The sequence below is a fragment of the Rutilus rutilus genome, assembly GCF_951802725.1.
Source record: "Rutilus rutilus genome assembly, chromosome: 15".
Taxonomy (NCBI): Eukaryota; Metazoa; Chordata; class Actinopteri; order Cypriniformes; family Leuciscidae; genus Rutilus; species Rutilus rutilus.
In genome coordinates this window covers 16433570-16443185 of record NC_140220.1, presented here as the reverse complement: position 1 = coordinate 16443185, position 9616 = coordinate 16433570, and positions in this window count along the sequence as shown.

The window sequence follows — 9616 nt, the reverse complement described above, 5'->3', positions numbered from 1 at the left end:
GGCCAAAGGCAAAGGCTGTTTCATAAACACCATCCAAGATTTTCCTGTCAGCAATTGAACTGATAGAACTCACTGATTGCATTAGCCAACATCAACCACAGCTTTTAGACCTTGATTGATTTTCTTTTCTTTGTGAAAATGTTGCATTGGCCAAAGGTTGTTGCTTGGTTGGGGGGAACAAGTTTTGTTTCTAAGCTGATTTTCAATTAGCTATGTTTAATCCTTCACAGATTGTGTAAATACCAGGTGTGTAACAATATATCGTAATACAAAAATAGTATAGTTCACCCAAAATAAAAATGAGTGTGTTTAAGAAAACTTAAACTTTTCAGAGTCTTAGTGTCAGTACTACATTAAACTACTATACATAATGTTGAATATAATGTATAATAATACAGTGGGGGAATATTTGTGGGTCCTGATAATGCCAAATGTCTTATGCTACCAGTAAAAAGTGGCCTACGTTATTTTAAATAAATCTAGTCAGTGACAGAGTGCAAGCATATTCGTCTAAAATAATTCTGTATTTTCAGCTTCAGAATCATGAATATATTTATTCTGGTGTCACTATTGTCTTGTGCATTGGGTTTCCAGCACCAAGTCCAAGCCTATTCATTTACAAACACAATGTAATACCAAATTTAGCATTTTAATCAACAGTACATTTTGTGTACTTTTAATCATATGTCTTGGAGTATCGCAATAATATCGTATCGTGAGTTCAGTATCGTGATATGTATCGAATCGTGACATGAGGGTATCATTACACCCCTAGTAAATACACGTGATAAATGTAATCTAAGTGTAAGACTAAATCATAAGCAATAAAAGGGCTAAAGGGCTTTAAAGGGCCTACAACTTATTTAGCTGTAATTATATTCTTGATATGCTTTTATAAAATACTTACTACAAACTAAAATATTAAGGAAATAAACTTTTATTAAAATGTTATTATGGCAATTTACAAATTACAAATGCCACAAATACTGTAGCCTAATTATTGGAGCAGAAACCCTGATTCAAAACACATCTGAGTAGTTGTTAACAAATACCATTCTCTGCAGTGACATGTGAGTCATGTCCTAATCGTAGGTAGTTTCAAAGAACATGTCCTTTCCCAATTTACAACTCTTATCTTTGAAACCAAGTCAGTGTGCAACAGTTCAGAGAACATTTCATCCATTTAGAACAACTGACGGACTGTGTTCGGAATTATATATTCTGAATTATCAACAGCATCATTAGCACTAGATCGGAATATTATAGAAAAGAAAGAAACTAAATGTGTCTCAACTTAAGTCTCAGATCTTATATTTATTTTTTGTTGGATTTTGTCATGCTAAACTTCTCATTATCATAGTTTCAAAATTAGTCTGTTGTTGGGGGTTAACTTATGGGACTTATAATCAGAGAGAAGCTCATCAAGATAAGTTACATAATATATTTGTTGTCACTGTTTTATTTTATTTTTATTTATTTTTTGGTTTGCAGTTGCATATATATTCAAACCAGCAAATGATTAACCTGATTAACAGTGTCGAAAGCGAGAGATACTGTAGATCTATCAGAATGAGAACTAATGACTAATGAACTTCTTAGACTACTCTTACAAGTTAGGCATCTATTTTTTTTAATTTTACTTCAAGACTGGCCAAAACTTTTTAAAGTCAGTTACATAAAAAGGTATATTGGTCTAATTTGAATCCGAAAAGAAAGGCTGATTAACCCTTGGTTAACTGCTAGTTTGTCAGACTAGTTCTTAAGACACCTTCTTAACATAGTGTATAACTGGCCCCAGCAGCTCTTGCAATCTGCAGAGCTTCCATAACCGATAGAAAGCCAGTATCGTTTGAAAAGCTACTTTTAAAACCTGATTGGTTATCATCCAGCTGTTTGTTCTGTGAAGGGAAAGATGATACCTGGTTGGAAACAACTCGTTCAATCCGAGAGACAGGCCTGTAAATTTCTAAAGTGTTAAATGTTTAGTTTTTTTGTGTCACCCGAGCCTGAGTCTGAAAATGCCTGAGAGGAGAGATGTGTTGATGATGTGTGAGTGATGGCAGAAGTGTGGGAGAAATGGGAATAAAATAGAAATAAAATAGTGGGAGACAGAGGAGAGAATTTAATATTTTGAAGAGTTTGCGTTTGTCAGAAGTACTGTTGATTTTCTTGATTGTGAAGTTTTGGCAGTGTGAAACTTGACAGAATAAGATGAAAGCAAAGACGATGTATAAATTGGAATACAAATAAAATACAAATAAACAGTAAATGAATGAATCCTTCCTATAGCAGCAAATAACATTACTGACTAAACTACTAATGACAATAACACTAAATGGGTTTCTAGTATTTGAAGACAATGTCAATTTCAAATTTTAACATATAAATGCAAAATAGGGGTGACAGGGGCTGTGTCAGAAAGCTAAGCTTAGCTATTTTACTATCTCACTGCCCAGTCAGGCTTGACAGACAGAAAATCTAGTTTAAAAGATAATGCCAGTTTCAAAGTTCATCACCATAATGCCAAGTCTTATGATCTAAAATTGAACTTTAGTGTCTCAGCTCCACCCCCTGTAGGATGCGAGGGAAAGAAAATGAGGACAGAGGAATCGAAGGAAAGCTTATTATATATTGGAATATTCTTGATCACTCGAGCGTCACTTCACTGTGGCAACTGCGCTCAAAGGATCTGCCCTTATGTTGTTAAAGTTTGGTTATTTAAGAAATTAATAAATAATAAAGATAAAGCAAGATGCCCTGTTGATATATGTGTGATATACTGTATTAAAATTATTGTGACAGATGTGAAGGGGTAGGAGAATTTATACGTTTTATTAATTTCATTTCATTTTAAATTTAAATTTAAAATTAATTCATTAGAATTTTATACGTGTGCCAGGTTTCTCGACATTTCTTGTTAATGTGTGGCACACATTAAATTAATTAACTTCTGCATAGGAAACACCTGTGTATCCTCGCTCATGACTCCTCTGGAAGCCTCCTCGCGGTGCAATTAGAGAATTGAGATGTCCTTCAAGATGGCTGAATTCAATCGGTTTCCGGGTCACAGGCTGGAGGACAGAGGAGCGAGAAAACGAGGAGGGATATTGAGAAGCACCCAAGATGGGACACTCTATGCACACGGCAGCCATTGTAAGTCCACCAGCTAGAAAGTGCAAATGAAGTGACGGACCCATGAGTTAAGTGCGTGCACCACGACTATGAAAAGCCATGATCAATGGAGCTCCGAAATTCTTTTCACCATTGCAACAGCACCCAACAAAAAGACGTCCGCATACTACCGAGTCAATATGCAAGTTTAATTCTTACCGTTTTTCTGAATTGCTAAAACACTAAACCCCATTGTTTCAAAATGCTAAACACAGGCAGGCAAAAGTTAAACACAACTACAACACAGTTGTCATCGTTTACACACAACAACTCAAAATAGTTCACACTTACAGTTTTTCTCAATCGATTTGGCACATTTCTCCAAACTCAGGTAACTACTTTCAAAACATTTAACACAGTGATCTGTACACTTTGTAATTGTCCTAAACAGATAGTAAATTCTCCTTCATTTCATACAAATTACAAATCAAAAGCATAATTTTCTCAATACACTGTGCACAAAATTCCCTAATGCTATCACAGCAGTTCATACAGCCAACCAAATCTTGAATATATCAGGAAAAACATTTGCCTCTTTTTCATTGGTCTTCACAAAGATCACAAGCATTTTTGTACCATTTTCAAAACACAACAGACAAAACACTGTGAATTGTAAAATAGTCAGTTGCACACCTTATGTCCTCAATTAACCCCAAATTGATATCTGATGAGTTAGTAATCCACTCAACACAGAAAAAGCCAATTTCCTAATTGTTCACACAGCTGTCTTAATTACAACAATTAAAAGGGGAAGAAAAACAACAAAGCAGACAAATGAGGAGAAAAGACAATAAAAAGAAGAAGAAGAATGAGCAGTGGAAAAGGAAGAGGTGTTAGAGTGAGAGGTGGTGGACAGGGTAGAGGGAGGAGGAGATGAAGAAAGAGCAAGGAGAGCTGAGGATGTAAGAGAAAGAAGAGCTGAGAATGTAGGAGCAAGAGAAAGAAGAGCTAAGGATGTAGGAGCAAGAGAAAGAAGAGCTGAGGATGTAGGAGCAAGAGAAAGAAGAGCTGAGGATGTAGGTGAAAGAGAAAGAAGAGCTGAGGATGTAGGAGAAAGAGGAAGAGCTGAGGATGTAGGAAGAGGAGAAGATAGCGTATAGAGGGAGAAGAGATGGATAGATTGGAGGGCAATGGTATAGTGGAAAGAGAGAGTAGAAAATATAAGAAGAGATGCACAGAGAGGAAGAGGAGGGCAAGGTGTAAGATGAGCGCAAGGTGTAAGAGGAGGGAGGAGAGGTAGAAGGATGGGGTACACACATGTTTCAAATGAAATCAGAGCCACACTTATTGACCATGTCATAAATCATGGTTTCTCACTGAGAGAAGCTGGGCAGAGAGTTCAGCCCAATATAAACAGATCCACAGTGGCTTCAATTATCCACACATTTCAGAGGGAAAACCGGTAAGTAACTATATCATTCTACTTCTACAATGAGAATCCATGTAGTCTTGTTTGACATGCAGGTCTAGACATTTTTCAGAATTGAAGTTAGAGAACATTCAGGTGAACAAACAAGACTTCTTTCAATTGAGCAAGAGCATGCCATTGTTGACATGGTGGTCCAGAACAACACCCTCCACCTCAAAGAAATTCACCAAAGAATAACACCGGACAATCAACTTTTCCACAATATCCACCAATGCAGTCTCTCCACAATTGATCGTGTTCTAAGGAGAAATGCAATCCGAATGAAGCAAGTATACAAAGTGCCCTTTGAGAGGAACTCCGTTAGAGTGAAGGAGTTGCGATTCCAGTTTGTTCAAGTATGTGCAACCCAATTACTGCACTTTTACTGTCAACACAAAGATATATTTTTCCTGAATTAAGTATGTGTCCATAAACTATTCCATGCTACTGTAAGTGAAAAGATTTAGGCATATCTATGTATACTACTGCTTCAAAGTGTGAACTCAAACTTCAGCAGGAGTTTCACAGTAGTATTGACTGCAATCAATGCCAATGTAAAACACTAACTTACTGTATTGTACCTTGTGTTCTTTTTACTCTAGAGAATCTTGGAGTTTGATAGCAGTGCAACTCATTATGAGTACCTGTATATTGATGAAGCAGGCTTCAATCTTCACAAAAAAAGGAGATATTTGATTGGCCATCGTGCTACAGTCAATGTCCCTGGACAACAAGGAGGCGACATCACTCTCGGTGCCACAATTTCTACAACTGGTGTTGTGGCACACAATGATGTCTTGGGACCATACAACACAGCAAGGCTCCTACCTTTTTTTTTTTTTTAAACCTCCTCAATGAAATCCTCTTTTCAGGAGCAAATGGTGCAGAATTTAGTTGTTTGGGACAATGTCCAATTCCACCATTCAGCACTAGTGTTAGAGTGGTTTGAGAATCACCCACATTTCAGGATGGTGTTCCTTCCACCATATTCTCCTTTCCTGAATCCAATTGAGGAATTCTTCTCTTGGAGATGGAAAGTACATGATCGCAACCCTTACAACCAAGTAAGTCTTCAAGCAATGGAAGAGGCCTGTGGAGATACTGGGCCACAAGCATGTCAAGGATGGATACAGCATCAGAGGCGTTTTTTTCCCACGATGCATGACTCGTGAAAATATTTGCTGTGATGTTGATGAAATTCTCTGGCCAAATGTAATTGAGAGGCATGAGCAATAAATTTGATTCAGTGAATGCAGTACATTCTTTTATTTTATATACCTATGTACTTATTTGTTTTTGTTTGTTTTTTTTTGTTTTTTTTGGGGGTGACAACTCGTTGTACACCTGAACTCCTCATCACAGTAAAAAACTTAATGAAAAACATGTATTTTAATTTATTTCTTTGTGTATCTTCAGCTGAATTTATCAAATCAACAGAGAACACACTTTTAGTTTTGATATTAATATTGAATTTTAATAAATGCATAACTAGTATAAAATGCTGTGTTTCATTGTGCAGTGAATAATTAACTGTTTCGCCAACATAAGAGTGTGTTTAGTTGGCTGTGTTAACTGTTTTGAGAGCTGTTACCTGAGTTTGGAGAAATTTACCAAATCGATTGAGAAAAACTGTAATGAAGGTATAGCCCTCATGTAGTGGTTCACTGGTTCAGTTGTTGAAATAAGTAGTTAATTTCTCATGCCAATACAACAGCAGAAATTCTAAACCTCTGTTGATTTATTTAAATTAGGATATTTTACTTTAATTTTACGATTTTTGTTTGGCAGCCACTGCTGACAGTCATTGTGTTTTTTTTAACGATCAGTAGTGAGGAAGATAAATATGCCTGAATAAATGGTTTGGGGGCCTGAAAATGCAAGCTTTTGAAAATGGGTTTTAAAGTGTAAGGCTTTGAAAACAACTCCATATTACCATCTCCATATAAACAACAAAAACGTGAATTTGTGAAAACGGTGACAATGGCTGTGTCCCAATTCAGGGGCTGCATCCTCCAAAGGCCGCATTTGAAGGCCGATTGCGTCACAGCGGTGCGAAGAAGGCTGTACCAAGTCGAAGGCTCCTTCTAATGCTGAGTACCGCCAGTGTTGCCGAGTCCGAGGTTTTACTCCGGAATTGGACTACTTTTAAGTTGTTGCCGCGGGTAAACATTTTTCCACGGGTTGATTTCCACCCCTGTAAGTACAATTTCGATACTCCAACACCCCAAAACATCTCTCAAACTCACAAATCCAGAGGAGAATTCGGCCGCCCAATGGAGAAAAGCCGATGGGGTTTTTGGGCTACTTTTGTTGCACAGACCTGGCAACCCTGCCTACTGTCCGTCTATCCCAGGACAGTGAAGGATAGAAAGAGGAACCAACACCAGTCAAGATCCTCAGCCGAGGATGAGCTGATCGAGATATTTAGGGAGGACATGAAGTTTCAGAGAGACAGAGCAGGGAGAGAATGGACAGATTGTTTTCTCTTCTTGACAGATTGGTAGAGAAATAAACTTTTGGTTATGTGAATTACAATTTATAAATTAAACAATCGTATAGGCCTACATTATTTTTATGTAAGTTATAATTTGTTAATGAAACAAAAAATAATGTCTGTGCATTGTTTATGTTTGTAATGCAAGTTATAAAACTTGTAAATGTAATAAAGAAATTATTCTGTACATTTATTTTTGTTATGTCAATTAATTTGTACATTTGATACAAAATAAATTGTTCTGTACATTTTTACTTACAGTAGCCTACTTTTTACAACTATTTACAAGATAAGTTACGTTTGAGATAAGAAAAACAAAATAAAAGTTTAAATTAACAGTATACATAAAACAGATTGGAAGAAAACATTTTTCTGTAGACTTTTATTGAGCTGAGCAGGAGATCCTGGAAGGCCTCTGGCAGCGGGACATCATCTGGGATGAGTGCATATTTCCACTGTCCACTAACAGGTTTGCAGGGCTGTCTCAGTCGTGAGCTGTCATGTCACTGCGATGTTCTCAGAAAGAGGGAAGAATAAAAGAAATGAACTCACATACTCAAAACCATAAAATATTTTAACATGCAAAACTGTCCTATGAGCTAAACTCTGAATGACAGCGGCTCTCCAGGACCAAACGTTGCCAATCCTTGATCTATAAGACATATTTTTAGTGTTTCTGTTATATACTGTTCATATTTTTTTAAACAATATCTAATATCATAATATCCATGTGTAAAAAGTCAGTTTTTCATAAAAAGTACAATATTAGCCTCTGAGATGAAGTGGAGTTGAATAACAATCTAAAGTACTTAAAAAATTATACTTTAATCCAGAGTAAATGTATGTTGTTACATTCCACTGTTGTGTTGAGTTCTTTTACAAATAAAGACTGTTGCCTTGAGTGTTCATTAACAGGCTGCAACAACATTGTGCTTCTCACTCGCCCGTATATTGTCTGCCCATGCAGTACTCAGACATCGTACATGCCATTGTTGCCCTCTAGTGGTAACATGTAATATAGATTACACCACATCCCCCTTACTGAAGGTAGGTTAACTACTCTTAGCTGTAACTCAAACCATTAGCATATCTAAAAAAAAATTTTTTTAACATGTCACATTGGTCAGCTAACTGTAAATTTCTGGCCATTAACATTTTAACAATTTTCATAACATTTTCTTTTCCCTTATCAAACAGTTATTGCAGACATTAGAACATTTTTTTATGCAAAAACTCTTAATTGAGCGTCAGCGTCAGTTCTGGCAGGCCAGGTAGTCAAGATGCTGCTAATGCTATAGCTTCAACACTGTCCAGCCAGCTGATCTGCTCCAGCTGATCTGCTTCAGCTGAGCTGCATTAGCTGGGTAACTCCCCTCGTTGCTCAATGGCCAAGCTCAAACAAGGCGCCCTATTTAAAGCACATTCAGTTTGCTCATACATGCTTGCTGCTCGCTACTGCTGCCCGCCACCTCCCCAGCTCCTCCTTATGCATAACGTGGCATTTTGCTTTATGTCATGTTGCCTGCTCTGTTCACAGGGGGGATATTTTAGCTCCTACAGTCCTAAACTGTGTGAACGTTCCCTAATGCTGCTGCTGCTGTCCTCTGACTCTCTGCTATTTCATGGTGCTCATGAAAGGTCAGAGGACTCCCTGAACAGAGCCATACCGCCAAATTTCAATTCAGGAACATCAACCTGTTTGCAATCTATTCAATAAAAATTCTTAATTATTTTTATTGTCTGTGTGTTCTTGACTTAATGGACCTGACAGAATTAGATTAAGGCATATTCAGAACTTATTCAAAGCATAACAGAAATGTTAATGCATTCTTTTACAGATCCAGTCTTTTTGGTTTTACCACTTCTCTACCAGACCTGGTTCGAACAACATCTGGTGTTTGTTGTGCTTGTGGCTCAGAAAGTGTCTCTGCAGGAGTGTTTCTTTCATTAGACTGGGTCAGTTGTGATTCAGTATGAGTCTCTGATATCGGCAAAGGCACAAGGTGACTGTGGTTCCTTCTGATTGTTCCCTGCGGTCCACTGATGACATAGGACCATGGAGTTGGGTGGACAGATGTCACTGTGCCTGTTGCTTTTGCATCTGCAATCCAAACAGGGTTTCCGGGTATCAGTTTGTCCAGATCTCTTGTCTGTGTCTTTTGTTGAAACATTCGGTTTGTCTCATCCTTCTCTCCCTCTCCACATGACGAAGTTGTCGAAGATTTGGCACACATGGCTGTAAAGCCTCTGGTAGCATCGGCAGGGTGGTACGGAGTCGACGCCCCATGAGTAGCTGTGCAGGGCTGTAGCCATTTGCCAGCGCTGTGGTCCTATAGGCTAATAGAGCTCTGTACGGATCACTAGCTTTCTTGAGGAGATTTTTGACTGTTCAGACAGCTCTCTCCGCCTCGCCGTTGCTTTGGGGGTACCTGGGACTACTGGTCACATGCTCAAAACAGTATTCACTTGCGAAGTCTTTCATTTCCTGACATGCAAACTGCGGGCCGTTGTCTGTGATCAGTATCTCTGGTATTCCATGACGT